The sequence below is a fragment of the Trichosurus vulpecula genome, chromosome 3 (genome assembly GCF_011100635.1).
Source record: "Trichosurus vulpecula isolate mTriVul1 chromosome 3, mTriVul1.pri, whole genome shotgun sequence".
Taxonomy (NCBI): domain Eukaryota; kingdom Metazoa; phylum Chordata; class Mammalia; order Diprotodontia; family Phalangeridae; genus Trichosurus; species Trichosurus vulpecula.
In genome coordinates, this window is record NC_050575.1 from 196964421 (window position 1) to 196984349 (window position 19929).

General features: G+C 39.9%; 1 pseudogene; it reads left to right on the forward strand.

Moving 5' to 3' along the window:
* The first annotated feature begins 3037 nt into the window (after positions 1-3037).
* On the forward strand, positions 3038-8124 carry LOC118842355 (annotated as a pseudogene).
* The last annotated feature ends 11805 nt before the right edge of the window (positions 8125-19929 follow it).

Genomic DNA, 19929 nt, shown 5'->3' on the forward strand with positions numbered 1-19929 from the left:
AAATGTTTTGATTCTTCTGCTTCTACTTTGAGAGTTTCTTATATCCGGCGGTTCCGAACGTTTCAGACATGTTTATGATCCTCTTTGAGATTATAAACTCTGCCCTCCTAATACATGTGTATAAAATAAAACACTTAAATCATAACATCATATAGTAGTAGAGAGAGCACTGGCTCTGGCTTCAATAGGACCTGGGTTTAAATCCTACCTCAGATACTTGAACAGGGCATATGCATTAATTGATGCAAAAAATTTATTATAATTTCATTCTGAAATAAAAATTTTCATCTTATTTCTATTTCCTTTGCCTTGTGAGTTTAAAAAAAATACAGTGGGTCAATTAATGCAGCTTGGTCCTGTGAGATTTTCTTCAGTTCTAGTATTTCTACTTGTGTGACTTTGGTAAGTCATTGAAGTTCCCTGGGCCTCAGTTTCCTTTTCTGTAAGGCGAGGGAGTTGGACTAGGCAGCCTCTGACATTCCTTTTAGCTCAAGATCTATAATGCTATGACCTTCTTGAGTGAGTTTTACTGCTCAGGGCAAGTGTTGGATTGATACTGTTAAAGATGTCATTCTCACTTTTAAGGAACAGAACTCGGTACAGAATAACAGTTGTGTAAGATTACTGTCCTGTCTTCACTCTGAATTCTGATTAATATCTGATTACTATCACAAAATAATTCTACTATTAGTGACTACCAAAATCTCACCTTTTCAAGGTTTATTAAGCAAGGTTTCCTTAAATCTTAGTTGTCTAAACTTTGGGCTATCCATAGTGATAAAACTTAAACATTTTCTTGATTTTCTCACCTGGAAAACAGTTATACCATCTCCACATCCTTCCTCCCCTCCCCCATGGTTGTTACAGTCTCATCAATCACTAGGCACAGCTGGGAATTGTTCTTCTGAAGTTTCTAAAGCATTCTCTGGTCCTGCTTATTATGTTCTTACTGTTGCCATAACTAAAAATGTACTTTTTACTCATGCACTCAGGAAACAGTTCTTACTTTTCTAAAAACTAGTGGCTTACTTATTCATTTCACAAGTGGTTCTGTGAGGAAACTCAAGTACATTCTTGGAAGTACATATGTTATATATTTGTGCAGTTATGTGGTGTGTAAGAATATGTATACAGTATGTTCATAAGTCACCGGCCTTTTTGGTCATGTTAGCACAGGTATTACAGGAATTGAGAATCTGTTTCTGAGTTTCTTTTGCACATCTGAGTCTGACCTCTTATCGGTATCCTGGAGGTAACACGTAGTAGTATATGGTAAATATAGTAGTACGTAGTAAATGAGACTTGAATAGAGTAATTAGATAAAAATTATTACAAGGCATTTTATCCTAAATAGACAATTGTGTACAAAAATGTTTCTGGATATGCTATAGTGTATAGATACTATATATACTACATATAGCATATACACATACTATAGGATCTATATGTACTATATATTTGATATAATGGTAAAAACCACCAAATTTGGAATTAGAAGACCCAGGTCTGAGACCAGGTGCTATTACTATCCAGGTAACCTTGAGCAAGTCACTTAAACTCTCCTGCCAGGAGAGTGTATTTTCTTTATATGAAAATTGAATATGAAAATTCATATGAAAATAATTATATGAATTAATTTATATGAAATTATTAATTAGATTATAATAATAAATAAATTATATGTTTATATATTATATATAAATAATAAATTAAAATGAATAAAAATATAATAAAATAAAACACAAAAATATATATAAAAATATAATTTAAAATAATAAATAAAATATATCTAAATTAAAATAATGTAATTACATTATATGAAAATAAAATTTCTTTATATGAAAATTGAGTTGGTTGGGTTTGCAATGTGACCTTTTTTTCAAATCCCACTGCAAACACTTAGTAGCAGTATAACTATAAGGGTGTCATTCACCCTCTCAAAGCCTCAGATTCCTCATCTGAAAAACAGAGAGAATGATACTTATAGTCCCTACCTAACAGGGCTGTTGTGAGAAACACTAGCTATTATTAAAGAAGTAGCTTGATAAAAGAGAAAGAGCATTGGCATTGAAGTCTGGGGTTTGGGGTTCAAATCCTGCCTCTGATATTTATTACATATGTGACTTTGGGCAAGTTGTTTAATTTCAGGGCCTCAGTTTCCTCATCTGTAAAATGGGGGAGGAAATTGGACTAGAACACCTCTGAGGTTCTTTCCAGCTCTAGAGCTATGACACGGTTCCTTCCTGCTCTAGAGCCTATATGCATACCTTGGGCAAGTACATTTCTCTTTCTGAATACTACTTTTCCCATTGTAATATGAGGAGATAGGACTAAACATGTAAGAATTCTTCCAACTCTAAAATTGTATGTCTATGAACATCAGAAAACTAGCATTATGTATTCGAATTCATTGGCAAAGTCTCTTATTCTTCTGGGATATGTGTTGAGACCTAGGAAGGGACATCCTAAAATTGAAAACTTGCATAATTTATCTGAATTCAGATTGTGTTTTAAACACATTGCCATTACTTCCAGCTCCTCTCCCATTGAGTAAGATCAGAGGAATGAAAGAAGCTCCTAACATATTAAAAACAACTGCTCAAAACCATTCTGTGGCGAGAAAGACCCAAGACTATAGGGTTTCCAAAGCTGTCTTCCTTAAGTCCACCAATTTACCTGTAATGGCTGGAGGTCAGAAGACATACACTGGATGAATAGATATTCAGACCATTTCTACTTCTTCCAACTTCCCATCCTTCTAAAATACTCTGTTTTTTAAGTTAAATTGGTTTCCAAAAACTATGACTTGAAAAGTCCAAACTTATATGAGAGTGGTTACATGTTCTTTGTGCGGCCATAATGGGGTTATTTATGGGAGATGGAGGCTGCATTGTGGGAAAGATTAAAGGTTTTGATAATAAACGAAAGCAAAAGCCCAGGAACTGGGTGTCTCCTTATAGCAGTGACTCTCCAAATAGGATAAATCATCCAAGCTACCATTAAAACTTCAAGAAGATTGCTTGTAAACCTCTAAGCCATGCCAATAAAGCATATTCTGGGGCCGGGAGCAGCCCATATGGTGGGACTCAGCAGTTTTTCCAAACTGAAGGCTATTCACCATTTATTTAACCCCAGTGCTGGTGCCAGTGCTGAGCAGGGTAGTGGACCAGGGATCCCAAGTGCACTAATCCTCTCCTTTCCTTTGGGAGGCAGTGGGTGGCAGGGAGATATAACTTGGCCATCTGGTGGTAAAAGGTAAGGTTTGGAGACACAATCTTTCTCCCAAGAATGGGAAGGATTCTCGTAAGGATCTTGTTTATCTAGGATTTGTCATTAGTGTGACTTCCAGAGGCATCTCACTAAAGAACTTTAGGCACATTTTTAAAAACTGGTAACCAGAAATCCAGAGAAATATTCAGAGAGCGGGCATGCACACACACACACACACACACACACACACACACACACACACACACACCTTTCAGCCATATTGCATTTGCAATTTAAAAAGTCAAGTCTAATTGCCTATAACTTCCCCCATCCTCTCCCTTGAAAAGGCCAAGGCAGTGGGGAGAACCATAAATCACTTCAGACATACATGTGGCATGGCTTGGGCAAGTAGGCCCTAGTGAGCTGTGAATGTATCTATTTTCCACATCAGCCTTAATCTAAAGAAAATGAGATCTAACAAATTCAGAGGATATCCAGCAAAGATGGAAAGGTGCAGTCTTCTCATGCTAATTTATGACTTGGAGTTCCTGGAGATCTTGAGGAGGGATGATATAACATTTCAAAGTTTTGCTCACATATCAATAATAATAGCAAGGATCCAGGACAAAATAAGAATGCTTTCAGTTACAGCATTTGACACCCTTTTGTCAGAGTGCCTGGCTATTCAGAAACAAGCTCACCCTTTTACTCAGTCTTGTATTTTTCATATTGGAACAGCTTGAGAGAGAAAGAAAACTATAAAGCCACTTTTCAAAGATGGCTAATGTCTATCTAAAAAGAACAGTATTCCAACAGGATTGTGAACGTAAAGAATGTGAAGTTAAATAATATCTGAAAATTAAAACAGAAGTGATGTAAATATTTATGTGAATGATAAATGATGTTATTTCCCATATGCACAGGGTTCCAGATAGTTCTCTCTAGAGAGAGATATATAAGTACATTGAGATAAGATATTCATCTTTCACATAATCCTATAGCTAGGATTAGGGGCACATTTGAATTTCAGTATTCATCATTTTCAATAATAATAATAGCCACTGACATTTATATAGCACTTTAAGGTTTATAGAACTGTTTCATAGAATTCATATGGTCATATACATAGATTTGAGGTGTACATATATAAGTACAGATGAAATAGAACATTCATAATTCATACAATAATTTGATAACTTCTTTTCAGTTCCCAGATGTTTTTTGGATTCACATTCCCTGATCACCTACCCATTCCCATCACTGTTCACCAACCTGTTTTAATATCACAGGCTAATATTAAGCTGCATAAGAGCAGTGGTCTTAAAGACCTATATCAGGAAATTGAGTAGGGAAATGAACTCTATTCGACAAAGAATGTTTCCATCCTTTACATATAATACTAGGGATAGACATGAAATAAAATTTTTAACATGCACATGATATTGTTTCTCTATTATAGACACACAAACTATGTTTTTATTAGATGTCTGCATAATATAATAATATACATATGATATTTAATATATGTATTGTCTACATTCCAAAGACACAGCTTTTTTCAAGTTGTATGTAGAGAATTTCTGTTCTCTTCAGCAACTACCCCATTGCCAAATCCATCCATTATTACCTCGGAGATTACAAGTTAATGTAGAAATCTTAATGTGGCTTCAGCAAATAACTGCATCTAGTGGCTTTCTCTGGCATTTCCATTTTATGGCATCTTTTTATATTCGGCAGTAGGGCATTCTGAATAAAAATGAGACAGGCTTTTAGGGTTTCTTTTTATTATTAGCATTTGGTAAAAACAACCTTAATGAGCTGTTAAGAGTCATTCCCCATCCTATTGTTGGGGCTGCCTGGGAGCCCATAAAGTGTTAAAAAGGCAAAGGAGAATTTATGATCCCTGATACATCCCCTTCCTGACACAGTTCTTCAGAAAGGAAGATCTTTAGTCTAGGAAGCTCCTCTATTTAAATGCCTAAGATGCTCTGTCTGAAGTAATAATTAAACTTTATTAAATTTAATCACAGAATTAAGGCCACCACGTTTGTCTGAAAAGCTAAAGTGATTCTGGGTGTGATCTCTTTGTACCTCCATCATAAAACCCTTTTCCAAAAATGCATTCTATTTTTCAGTGAAGCCCAAGTTTCCAGAAATTGACATGCAAATTTTTTCTAAAGAGGTAAGAACTCAGTGGAGAGTCCACACTTCCTGTGGTTCTCCAAACAAGTTACGTCTTCCTTCCAAGGAGGACCAATAGCTGAATGCAATGTTATGAAGCTGCCCCTATAAAAGGAAAAAGTCACTACTGTCTCATTGGAGGTTGACAGATTTATTCAACCTGGTGGAGGAGAAACTAGGCAGCAGGGAGTTCCACTAGATTAGCACATCAGAAAAAAACAAAAACAAAAAACTCTCTTTGAAAATGGAATGTTGCCTGGAAAGTTAGGTGCTCTTCCTCTCCCACCAAAGGTGATAAAGAAGAAATAAACATTGGTGACTAAGGCGGAGGCCTTTAACTAAGAAAAAAAAATAGGCATTTAAATTTTAGATTAAATTTTATAGTTAGAAACCAGTTTTGGTTTGGCCAATCCCTATCACTTTGTGGTGTTTGTATAAACTGTACTTCTGTAAGAGGAAATATTCTCAAAAGGCTAAGATCCAGGGGCTAGTGGTTGTATCAGGATTGGTGGATAGCTTGGAGCTGGAAGTTGTGTTGGCAGTCTCGTTCATGGTCCCAGGGCACCAGAAGCCAGAGCCAGAGTGGTGGAGGACAGTGGCTACTTGAGAACAGAGACAGGCTGAAGAGGCAGCTGCAGGAGTGAAGAGTGGGATCAGATTCCAAGGAAGAGGCATACAGGAGGAAATCAAAGAAATGTCAGAGCTCTGAAAGGGACCATAGAAATCCAAGGAAGTCACAGCCCCAGTCTCAGGAATCTTCCCAATCAGATTCTGAGAGTGAGCCAATGAGGGGTCACAGGAGCAGACGCAGGAGGAGATCTGATTCTAGATCATCCAGCCCCTCAGTGTCTTCTACATCACCTTCACCACCCAGCTCTAGAGTCCTCAAGAGGCACTGGACAAGAAATTGAGCCTCGTGGAGTGATGGAGGCTAAAGGAAGAGAAAGGGCAGCAAAAAGCATTGATGAAAGCATCTGAGATACCTAAGGAGAAACACACCTGGAGCCTGCAAAGAAGGAAGCCCAAGGATGGAAGAAGGGAGAAAAGATGGGCTGAGGTGAGAAGTATATGGGCTACACCAATAGTGACAACTCCCTTGGAGACAGTAATCTACTGGGAACATTCATATGGAACAAGGCACTAGAAAAGAAGGGGATCATCCACCTGGAAGACAAAGAGCTAAAGGAGAAAAACAAGAGAATCCAGGAAGACAATCGACTAGACTTGCAGAAGACAAAGCAGCTGGGCTTGGAGAGAAAGAGGGAAAAAGCCATTCAGGGGCAAGAGCTGGAGATGCTGCAGAGGGAAAATGAGGCAGAGCACTTCAAAACATGGGAGGAACAGGAACACAATTTCAACTTTTAACAAGCCAATTCGAGTAAGGTATGGAAGGGCCAAGCCCATTGACTTCCTGGCTAAGTATATAGTGCAGAGGGTAATGACTGTGGACATGCATGAGCCCTACATCTTCCTCAATGGCCTCCCAGTGTCAATCATGGAAGACCTGCTCCAAGAAATACAAGTATACATGGATTTGGAACAGGGCAAGAATGTAGATTTCTGGAGAGATACAGCCATCATTACAGAAGATGAGATTTCCAAACTCTGAAAGCTTGAGGCATCTGGAAAGTGGCTAGGAGGACTTTGAGAATGGGTAAATGCCTCTGTTAGTTCTGATGTACAGTTGGTATTCAAAGGGAAGACCTATAGTCAACTCCAGGTAATCTTCCAGAGCATTGAGGGCAAGATCTAGGCAGGGGGGCTCAACCTGGATGTTGGCTACTGGGAGAACCTATTGCAGCAACTCAAGGCACACATGGCCAGAGTCAGGCTCTGTGAGCATCACCAAGATGTAACCCAGCAGAAATTGTACAAGCTGAAACAGGAGCAAGGTTTTGAGAGTGAGCCCCTATTCTCCAACCTCAAGAAAGAGTAACAACTCCTCATGAAATGTCAGGACCTGAAGACCAAAATCAGGCCCAATTGGGGTCTTCCACTCCAGGTACCTTAGAGGAGCCAGAAGCTGAAGAAGAAGCCAGAGCTGAAGGGGAACCTGAGACTGAGGGGCAAGCCTTGCTGATGCTGGAATACTTTCTCCAGCAGAGCCTAGATGACTATGATTCTGGCAAGTACAGCCCCAGGTTGCTCACCTCCCATGAGCTGCCCTTTGATGCCCATCTGGTAGAATCAGAAGAGGACCTTCAGCACCTACTGCTCTCTCAGCAATAGCTGCAGATCACTGGAGACACCAGTGAGAGTGCAGAAGACATCTTCTTCCACAGAACCATAGAGGGCATGGGGGCAGAGGAGACCCAGTTCAGTGAGGAGATGCCCCTCACAGGCAAGGCCTATCTGTGGGCAGACAAATACTGGCCCTGCAAGCCTTGCTTCTTCAACCATGTCCACATAGGCTCTGAGTGGAGCAAGTACAACCAGAACCACTATGACTTTGACAATCCCCCACCAAAGATTATGCAAGGCTACAAATTTAACATCTTTTACCCAGACCTGATTAACAAGCTCTCTACACCAGAGCATTTCCTAGAGGTATGCCAGGACAACAAGGACTTTGCTATTCTACGCTTCCATGCTGGACCTCCCTATGAGGACTTTGCTTTCACAACTGTCAACCAGGAGTGGGAGTATTCACACTGGCATGGCTTCCAATGTCAGTTTACCAATAGCATCTTCCAGCTTTGGTTCCCCTTTAAGCAATACCACTACCAGTGGTAGGGAAATGATGGGGAGACAGAATATTTCTGTCCCCAAACTATGGTCTCTGAAAGAGGCCAGAGACACGCAGATGGATTCATCCTTTGTTGAACCTCCCTGGAAGAGTTGTCTTCTATTGCTGTTTTCCAGTCTCTTTTTCGTTCCAATGGTGGGACACGAGGGTATACATTCTTTGTCCTATGCTTTTCCCCTTTTGAAGTCCTCCTTTGCACACAGGCCCAGTGTCACAATTTCTTCAGGACTGCTTTCAGCTAAATAAAAGCAATTTTGGAATTTAAAAATCTATTGGACTTTCATAAGTAGCAGAGCCATGCATGATCTGATCACAGGTCCTCCAACCTCAGACACAATGGACGCTCTTTCCACTACACAGCCTTTGAATTGTACTATTATTATTTCCCATTCACTGACTATAATTGGACTCCAAGCTTCCTTTGGTCTAGACAGTATTTCTGTTTGGCCTGAAAATAGCATTGAATCTTTCATAGAAGTTGAAATGGCTTTTATCAGAGTTAGAGGGGATCTTAGAACACAGAATGTTAAATCTCAAAGGGATTTTGAATATCAAACACAGAATGTCAGAGCTAGAAAGGAGGCTCAGTGCTACTCTATTGCTTCTTCTCCTTCATTTTATGGATGAGAAAATTGAGGCCCACCAAGGTATTCTGGTACCTCATCGAGCACTCTTGCTGTTAGATCATGCCTTTGTAAACAAAGGTCAATAATAATGTTTAGCCATGAAAAATTCTGTAGTGTTTCAGAAAAACTTTCAAAATAAACCAGAATGTTCTCTTTGGTTTATGGTTGATGTTTATGTTCTTTCCTCTTCAATCTAATCCCTTACAACCCAATCTAATGTGCATTTATTAAATATCTCTTATAAGCTGCAGTTACAGAGATAAAAATGAAACAATTTCCTGCTTTCAAGGAGCTTCTATTCTACTAATGTACACCCTCATTTTAAAAGGAAAGAAACTGAAGTACAGAAAAATTCGAGGTCACACAGCTAGTTCCTGTCCTTGACAAAGCCAGAAATCAATAAGGTTTCCTAACTTCTAGTCTAGTTTGCTTTCCATTATTACACATCATGCTGAATCACAAGATCTTGGGATCACATCAGTGAACCTTGAAGAGAAAAAATTCCACAAATCCAAAGTCACCAAACAGATACGGTATGTTTAAGCTTACAGCTGCACTAAGATTTTTGGGACACCCAATATTAAGCATGTCCTGTATATAATGAAAGGCAGCTAGATGGCACAGTGGATAGATTTGAAGCCTGGATTTAGGAAAACCTAAGTTCAAATGTGACCTCAGACACTTATTAGCTATGTGACCCTGGGCAAGTCACTTTATCGTTTGCTTCAATCTTCTCATGGAGAAGGCAATGGCAAACCACTCCAGTATCTTTGTCAAGAAAACCCAAACGGGGTCACAGAGTAAGACACAACTGAAACAACTGAACAACAATAAAATATGTAATGAATGTACTGAGTTTGACTCTAGGTATACAAAAATAAAAATAACAGATATGGGTTCTGCTCTCCAGGTATCTGCAATCTAATATGAGGAAGTCTGGATTCCTACACAAACGTCAGATACAAGGGGGATTTGGATAAGTGCAATGAAGAGGTTGAGGCAGAGTGCTAGGAGAAATTTAAGATAACTTTCACCTGGGGGGAGGGGAAGAAGGGAGAATAAGGAGAGACTGTGAACAGGGTGCTACCTGCAGTGGTCTTTGAAAGACTTTTACGCAGGGAAGTATGCAAATAAATTCATAGGTATGCCTATGATTGTCACCATTTTGATATCAGGCAAGGTTAGTAGGTAGTATAATATGGGAGAGAACACACTGAACCTGGAATGAGAAAACCAAAATTTGGGTCCTTTCTCTGACATTGGCTGTTTGACCTTAACCAATCAACTTAATCATTTCTGTAGGATGAGAGTCAGCATGCATGGTACAGTAAAGTGATCACTGGATTGAGACTCAGAGGACCTGTGTTCAAATCCTGCCTCTGACACTAGCTGTGTGAGACTAGGTATATCACTTGACTTCTCTGTCTCACTTTCCTTATCTATAAAATGAAGAAGGTTGGACTAGATTGTCCATTACAGCAGAGGTATCAAATATGTTGCCTCTACTACCACCACCACCACCACATTCCAAGTGTGAGTTGAACCAGATTAAAATGTAATTGGGAAATATTTAACAAAATAAATAAAATTATAATATGACATATAGTGTTAATAGGTGGTTTTCTAAGTCAATATGCCTCGAGCAGAGATCCTTTTGTACAACCCATTTCTATTTGAGTTTGACATGACCACCTTAGAACTCTAAATTTCTGATCCTGTAATATATCAGCCATGTGATCTGCACCAGCTTGTTGTGAGGATCAAACACAGTGCCTGGCACGTAGTAGACACTTAACAAATACTCATTTCCTTTCCTTTCTTGTTTCTTTGTTGTTGTTGTTGTTTTGGGAGGGGGGCGGAGATTCAAATGAAAGAATGAATATGAAAGCCAGCCTAAACTGAAACAGGAAGGCCTCTTGAGGGAGAAACAGGAGATAGCTTGTGCCAGGTGAGTCAAGCCATCATCTTGACTATCATCTCACCTGAGACCTGTTTAGAGATAGCCCAGGACTTGAAACCCAAGAGCCTTGGGAATAGCAGTCTCCTTCAGACTACTGCTTCTTCTGGTTCAAGCTCCATGGCCATTAGTGAGGGGAGAAACCACTGTGGAGAAAGGGCCCACCTCATGCTCATCAACCGGGGAATGGCTGCACGAGTGACATACGATGAATCAGAACAATTTATATTAAAACAATGTTGTAAAGATAAATGAAACTTTGAAAGACTTAGAAATTCTGATCAACACAGTGACCACCCACAATTCCAAATGATTCATGATGAAACATGCTATTCACCTCCAGTTAGTTAATGGACTCAGAGTGCAAATTAAAACCCATTTTCTTTTTCTTTCTTTCCTTCTCGCAAATTGAAGCCCATTTTCTCTTTTTCCTTCTCTCTCTCTCTCTGTTTCTCTCTCTCCCTCTCTCTCTCTCTCTCTCTCTCTCTCTCTCTGTCTGTCTCTCTCTCTCTGTTTCTCTCTGTCTCTGTCCCTCTCTGTCTCTATCTCTCTCTCTCTCCCCCCCTCCTTTCTCTTCTCTTCTATCTCTCTATCTCTCTCTCTGTCTCTCTTTCCCTCTCTGTCTCTCTCCCCTCTCCTCTCCCTCTTGCTCATCCCCGTTTCTCTTCTCTTCTCTTCTCTACTCTCTATCTGTCTCTGTCTCTCTCTCTTTCTTCTCTTCCTTCTCCTCTGCCTCTCTCTTTCTCCTTCTGCCCTCTCCCCTCTCCTCTCCTCTCCTCCTCTCCTCTTTCCCCCCACCTCCTCCCCACACCCTACTTGAGAGACACCATCTACTAACTGGATTTGATCTGTTCTACAGAGATATATTAACAACTGGAAGCTCCCCTATTTAAAGGTTGACTTTGGAGATTTAGCTCCTGTAATACCAATTAGGAAACTGTTTTGAGAATCTGGAATTAGCCATTGCCCTGTTCCAAGCAGGACCCAGTAGTAGAAGCCTCTCTCTTTTCTGGTCCTGATCTCTTAACTAGGGCAGCACCCAGCAAGAGGCAATGGCATGGGTTCAAAATAATGCTCACTGGGGGCTACAAAGAGGGAGTATTTGGGGCAATAATGTTTCAAGATGTTTTTTTTTTGTCATTATCCTTATCAGTCTTTAGCACAGCCAAACTATGTTAATATAGAAGTACTAGAAGCCATCAGTCAAGACCTGCTCCATAATATGTTAGGTTACCATAGCAGCAGTGATCAGGAAGGGAAAGGAGTGAAGGATCAGAGACGGAGAAAGTGCAGACTGTGCCTTAGTATTAGGAGGGACCATTTCACAAATCAGATACCCAAAATTTCTAATCCCACTCTTTTTAAACTATTCTCTTATCATAAGTATTCCTGATCTCTGGCCCATAGGCGAGACACTGAGTGCTAAGGTATTCAAGGTCTTCCATAAGCTCAAGCTCCCCTACTCTCCAGCCTTTTCTTTGGCCTAGAGTGGGAAGAGACCATCACACTCATCTGATCCAAATCCTTCATTTCAGAGAGGAGGAAACTGAAATCAAGGGATATCAAGTGACTTGTCCAAGGTTAACCCAAACGGCAAGTGCCAGAACCAAGATTCAAATCCCAGTCTGTGACTCTAAACCTGGGGCCTTTCCTACTGCATCTTGCTGCTTCCCACACACTTTAGGCTTCAGCTAAACTGGACATTTTGCCCCCTCTCCCCTTATGGATGGTCTGTGCTATCCAACCACTACACTGTTCCCAGCAATGTCCTTCCTTCTCCCCCTCCCAACACTTGCCTGCTGAAATCCTACCTATCCCTGACTCAAATCCTGCCATCACCAAGAAGTCTTCCCTGATCTCCCAGGTTGGTATGGACCTTCCCCCTACAGAATGTTTTATTTTTCACCTTGTAGCACCAAAGCAATACTCACAATGTCTATGGCAGCTATGAATATGCTGGCAGAGTTCTGAATTGCAAAATATAACAGACTCCCTTCATCGAAGGCAGAACCAAAACATTTATTCAAACAACAGAAAGCCAAATCCATCATAACAACAAAGAAATCTATACACATTAGCAATGCAGGGGGCACCAATATCCCCAAGCCTTCCCTCTATTAGGACCTTCCCACAAAAAAACTCCCTCTCTCACTCACACTAGCTGCTGCTCCGTGTCTCTCTCTCCCAGCTCTGACTGCTCTGTCTCACTTTCTCTCAGCTCTGCTCCACCCTTCCTGACCCACCCCTTCCTGCTGTACCTCTTCAGCAAGCTCCTCCTTCCACAGGCTCTTGTGACTCAGGCTTCCATGTGATTCAAGCAGGTCGCATGGGCCTATTAATGGATGGGAAAGATCTTCCCATTGCATTAACAATACATTAACCTTACATTCAAAACATTAACAATACACACCTCTTTAACATACTTACTATATAATATTGTATTTTATAGGTCTCTATTCTTGTACCTTATTCCCCTACTAGCCTCATCTCCACAAAGGGTCTTATGTAATTTTTAAAAATCTCTCCAGTGCCTCATTCAGCAACCTGAACACAGCAGGTTGTTTATAAATGTCTGTTCTTGTGCTTAGCCAGGGTGCCTTATGCCTCATTTGTAAGGCACACAGTACCTAGCCCAGCACTGGTATATTGATGCTCAGTAAAATCCACATTGAATTGGAACAAGCTTGTATATCAAGAAGGTAGATCTAAGCTCAGATTGAGCTATTCATCTTGGCTTCTTCTCAGGAGGAACCACAGTGTTTCCCAGGAGTTTCCAGTTTCAAAATATACACCTGTGAAAACTATTAAAGAAAAAGACAAAAAGATGTATTTGCAAATGTGAAATAATAGCTCGCTAAAGACTGTATGAATTATACTTTCTAGGTGCTTAATGTTTGTCTAATGACTATATTTAAATAGCCTGCAGGGAAGGGATTCAGTTCTTTTCTCAGTGGAGAAGATGGTAATGAATTCATTCAGTTCAACCTTTACTAAGTATCTACTTTGTCTGATGGAGTGTAAGGGAGTCCAAGGAGTACTCACACTCAGGTGTGAGGATTTATTGAACCCTTTCCAGGGCTGCTTATCTACGTTTGATATCCATCTGTCACCCAATTCTCACCTGTGGCTCTGAGAAGCTATAGCATGCACAGAGGCCACACCCTGATCAAATTGTCTCAGCACAGGGGCTAAACCAGATTGAGGGGAACCAGAAGGCCTCAAATCCATCAGTGAGTTAGAGGGACATATACCCCAAGTATGTGAAGACTTCCTCCAGTGGAATGGGCGGCTGAGAACAATTCATTCCAATGGTCCTGAAGGAGGTTGAAACAGGCGCTGTGGAGCACTTCAGGCTTGGTGAGACATTGAAGACTCCAATGTCATCTACCACATCTGGGGCCATCACCAGTCATCCTGATTTCTGTTTTGCCACTGGACTCAATGACTCAGGAAGTGAGATCGAGGCTAATGACTTTGTGCAACTCTGCCTCACTGAAATCTAATTCACGTTCAAGTCACATCATCACCCATGATGTCATTGGTCCTCTTCAAAAACAAAGGATAAGGATGGACTTGTCTAGTGCTTCTCATAGAAAGTTGATAAAGAAAAATACACAGTTCTCTTTCTTCAGAGAGCATGCACATTGGGTGTATTGGAAAGAACAATAGATTAGAAGTCAGGAAACCTGGGTACATGTAACAACGTTACTAGCAGCTGTGGGGCGTAAGACCAATAACACCAGCACACAGGAGGGCTGCTAGCACAGATTCTTTTATCTGCTTTTCTAAAGGAAAGCAACTTTAAGGGGTTAACAATCTTACTTTAATTAAACATACATATATCATTCACTTAGTTCAGGGGAAAAAGTCAGCACTCTGAACTTCAGAGCAAATACAAACAGAAACTACAAATAGAGAAAATAACACAAATCGACAGATAGGCTTCTAGCTGTCTGACCATAGCAATACATACATAGTTACCAGAGAGAGAGAAGCACCAACGTATGGATTTTCAAAGCTGGGGGGATGGGGAGGCTCCTTAACAGCTACCCAGAGTCTCATCTGGCCAAACCACATAAACACTCTTCCAATGAGTGATCCCCAAAGCAAAATGCTAGCCTCCAAGTATATATATACTTTTTTGGGGTCAGAAGGTGTCACAACCATGTTACTCAAACTCTTGTGACAGGGTTTCTTGTGCCATAGGCAGGTCATCAAAAACTCTTGATTCAGTCAAAGACTCAATCAAAAGCACTTGATTGCCTTAGTGCTGAGAAGCACTCCAAAAGAAAAAACAGCAAAAAGTCCCACTTTGCTTGCTATTACAGAACAATTCCTGGCCCTGCCACTTATTGCTGTGAAAATGAGTAAAGTTCCTTAACCCTAGGAATCAATTTCATCATCTGTAAAATTGGAATAATAATACTAATATTACAGGTCTCACTGGAGGGCCTCAAGTCTCAAATGAGATAATGTATATAGTGTTTTATAAACATGAAGCTAATATTCATGCAAGATATTATTATTGAGTATGTATGTTAACTTGCATTGATTTTTTTTCTATTTCTACTAGAATTGATTTTTAATGTGCCTGTGGCAAAGTCAAAGTGATGCCATTTAGTTGCTTTGCTTCCTGATTCTTTAAAAAGAGAATAATAAAATTCAAACTTGTTTTCAAGATATCTTCATAGGTTTTAAAAATATTCCTCAAGGGATGCCCATCAATTGGGGAATGGCTGAACAAGTTGTAGTACATGAATGTAATGGAATACTACTGTGCTACAAGAAATGACAAGCGGGCAGATTTCAGGGAAAAAACAAAGACTCACATGAACTGATGCAAAGTGAAATGAGCAGAACCAGGACAACACTGTACACAGTAATAGCAACATTGTACAATGATCAACTATGATTGCCTTAGCTCTTCTCAGAAACACAATGATCCAAGAAAATTCTAAAATACTCATGATGAAAAATTCTATCCATATCCAGAGAAAGAACTGATGGAGTCTGAATGCAGAGCAATGCATACTATTTTCATTTTGTGTGTGTGTTTTTCCCTTTTGTTCTTCTTTCACAATATCACTCATGGAAATATGTTTTACATGATTGCACATATATAACCTATATCAAATTGCTTACTGCTTTAGGAGGGGAAAGGGGAGGGAGAAAATTTGGAACTCAAAATTTTATTAAAAATGAATGTCAAAAATTGTCTTTAAATATAATTGGAAAACAAATGCTATTATAAATATTCCTCAAAAAAAACCCAAGGTTGGATCTATACACATAAATTAATCAAATTCATAGATAGCTAGTGCTAGAAGAGACCTAAAAGATCATCTAATTCAGCCCTCCTCATTTTTCACATAAGGGAATTGAGTCCTAGTGAGATTGAAGTTAAATAACTTGCTCAAGGTCACACTAGTGAGATTGAAGTTAAATAACTTGCTTAAGGTCACACACTTAGTACTTAGTACTAATTAATTAGTGTTTAGTAGTAGAATGGGACTTGAACTCAGATCTCTTGCCTCTTAATCCATCCCAAAACATATTGGGGGCCAAATTTACTTCTATACATTCAGATGACAAGTATCCTGATAATTTTGAATATAAGGTAATATTATAGTCTAGTAGGAGAGATAAGACATGAACAAATAGTCATGCTACTAGAAGAATTTGATGAGGGATATAGGAGAAAAACTGAGTAAATGCTACGGAAAATATACACTCTTAGCATTAGCTTCCTACCAAAATTCACAGAATTGGCAGGAGGATTGAGTACTACAAGTGCTTTATAAACACAAAGTACTGTATATGGTTACCATAACCATTTAGTTACCATAACAATATAGTTACTATCATTATTATTGTTATTACTGTTTCAACCACTCAGACAAACCACTCCTGTGGCTAAATATTGAAAAAGACTATCATCCATAACGAAAGCATGACAGATAATGCTCAGATAGCAATGTTAGCTGGGAATTCTGAGGGCTATCATTCTAATGAATGAATGGTGTGATCTAGTCCTTCCCTTGTCCTTCCCTTCCCAAAAAAAGCCAGTTTGCAGAAATTTATAATGCAATTCTCCCCCTTTTTCTCATTAAAGATGTTGAAACTACAGATATCGAAAGTGGTATATGCTATTAAATGAGTAGAGACTACTTAATTTATTTTTCTTAACATTTTCTTTGTTATAAGAGAGCATTCAAGGATGAGGCAGAAAGGTGGGAAGGAGAAATATCTTTGGTATAAAAACAAAAGGCAGTAGTTAAACGTTTTTTAGAAGAAAAAACTTTTAAAAACCCTAAAATTAATTAAGGGTAACCCCAGTTGAGGGGCAGAGCCAAGATGGTGGAGTAGAAGCAGGGACCTGCTTGAGCTCTCCCCTCCCAAACCCCTCAAGATACCTGTAAAAATGACTCCAAACAAATTCCAAAGCAGCAGAAGCCACAAAATGACAGAGTGAAACAGATTTCCAGCCCAAGACAATCTGGAAGGCCGCACAGTGCTCAGAGCAGAGCACAGCCCAGCTTGGACCACACCAGCACAGATGAGACTGGAACAGGCCTCAGGGCACTGAATCACTGGCAGCTGCAGCAGTTTCCAGACTTCTCAACTCATAAATGCCAAAGATAGCTTCAAAGGTCAGTGGGAAAGCTCTCTTACCTGGGTGAAAGGGTAGCGTGGTGGGACCATAGCCCCAGACCCAGGGTGGCTGCCTCAGTGGTGGCTGCTTCTGGAGCTTTTGGCCTACAAACAGTAGGAGAACAGAGCAGCTGATCTGGGTTGCAGTCCTGGGTGGCGGTCCTGGGGTGAGAAGGAGAGCTGGTGTGGTGGAGCTGGTGGTGGCTATGGAAAGGGAACCTTCCTCGCAGTTCCAGAGTAGAAAAGAGTGCTTGTGGTTGCTCACAGACCAGAGTGCAGGCTGGGAGAGGAGTAAGCACCTCTCTTTTCATCATACCACTTTGGAGGAACTGAGAATTTACAGGTCCCTAGAGTTATCTCTGAAAACAGCTGCACAAAAGCCTGAAATTTGGGGCAGTACACCCTCCACTTAACAAAGAGCTCAAAAGTCAAATAATTGGCTGGGAAAATGAGCAGAAACGGGAAAAAGAAAAAAGCCTATAGAAGGTTACTTTCTTCGTGAAAAGATGTTTTCTTACATCCTTGGTGGCAAGAAAGATCAAAGTGTACAACTGGAGGAAGATAGCAAGGTCAAGTCTCCTACATCCAAAGCCTCCAAGAAAAATATGAAATGGTCTCAGGCCACGGAAGAGCTCAAAAAGGATTTGGAAAAGCAAGTAAGAGAAGTAGAGGAAAAATTGGGAAGAGAAATGAGAGTGATGCAAGAAAATCATGACAAACAAGTTAACAGCTTGCTAAAGGAGACCCCAAAAAATGCTGAAGAAAATAACACCTTTAAAAATAGACTAACCCAAATGGCAAAAGAGGTCCAAAAAGTCAACGAGGAGAAGGATGCCTTAAAAAGCAGAATTGGCCAAATGGAAAAGGAAGTCCAAAAGCTCACTGAGGAAAATAATTCCTTAAAAATCAGAATGGAGCAAATGGAAGCTAATGACTTTATGAGAAATCAAGAAATTATAAAATGAAAGAAAAAAGAACGAAAAATAGAAGACAATGTGAAGTATCTCCTGACAAAACAACTGACCTGGAAAATAGATCCAAAAGAGATAATTTAAAAATTATTTTTCTACCTGAAAACCATGATCAAAAAAAGAGCCTAGACATCATCTTACCAAGGAAATCTGCCCTGATATTCTAGAACCAGAGAGTAAAATAGAAATTGAAAGAATCCATTGACCATCTTCTGAAAGAGATCCCAAAAGGAAAATTCCTAGGAATATTGTAGCCAAATTCCAGAGCTCCCAGGTCAAGGAGAAAACATTACAAGCAGCCAGAAAGAAACAATTCAAGTGTTGTGGAAACACGGTCAGGATAATACAAGATTTAGCAGCTTCTACACTAAGGGATTGGAGGACTTGGAATATGATATTCCAGAGGTCCAAGGAGATAGGATTAAAACCAAGAATCACCTACCCAGCAAAACTGAGTACAATACTTCAAGGGAAAAAAATGGAATTTCAATACAAAAGAAGACTTCCAAGCATTCTTGTTGAAAAGACCAGAGCTGAATGGAAAATTTGATTTTCAAATAGAATCAAGAGAAATATGAAAAGGTAAACAGGAAAGAGAAGCCATGAGGGGCTTATTAAAGTTGTGCTGTTTACATTCCTACATAGAAAGATGATATTTGTAACTCATGAGACCTTTCTCAGTATTAGGGTAGTTAGAGGGAATCATATGTGTGTGTGTGTGTGTGTGTGTAGGTTTATACGTACGTATGTATATGTGTATATGTATGTGTGTATGTGTATGTATATAGGCAGAGGGCACAGGGTGAACTGAATACGAAGGGATGATGCCTAAAAAATAAAATTAAGTGTTGAGAGGAATGTACTGTGAGAAAGAGAAAGGGAGAGGTAGAATGTGGTAAATCATCTCACATAAAAGAGGCAAGAAAGAACTTTTACCATGGAGGGGAAGAGGGGGGAGGTGAGAGGGAATAAGTGAGCCTTACTGTCGTTGGATTTGGCTTAAGGAGGCAATAACACGCACTCAATTGGGTATGGAAATCTATCTTACCTTTCAGAAAAGCAGGGGGGAAGGGGATAAGAGAGGGAGGATAATAGAAGGGATAGCAGATTGGGGGAAGGGGTGATCAGAAGCAAACATTTTTATGGAGTCAAGGGAGAGAATGGAATAAATGGAGGGAAGGATAGGATAGAGGGAAATGTGGTTAGTCTTTCACAACATGACTATTATGGAGGTGTTTTGTATGGCTACACATGTATGACCTGTATTGAATTGCTTGCTTTCTCAATGAGGGTGGATGGGAGAGAAGAAGGGAGAGAATGCAGAACTCAAAGCTTTAACAAAATGAATGTTAAAAAAAATTGTTTTTGCATGCAACTGGGAAACAAGATGTACAGGCAATGGGGTATAGAAATCTATCTTGCCCTACAGGGAAAATAGAGGGAAGGGTGATGAGAGGGGGCCATTGATAGAAGGGAGGGCAGATTGAGGAAAGAGATAGTCAGGGTGCATGCTGTCCTGGGGTGGGGGAAGGAGAGATTTGGGGAGAAAATTTGGAATTCAAAATCTTGTGGAAGTGAATGTTGAAA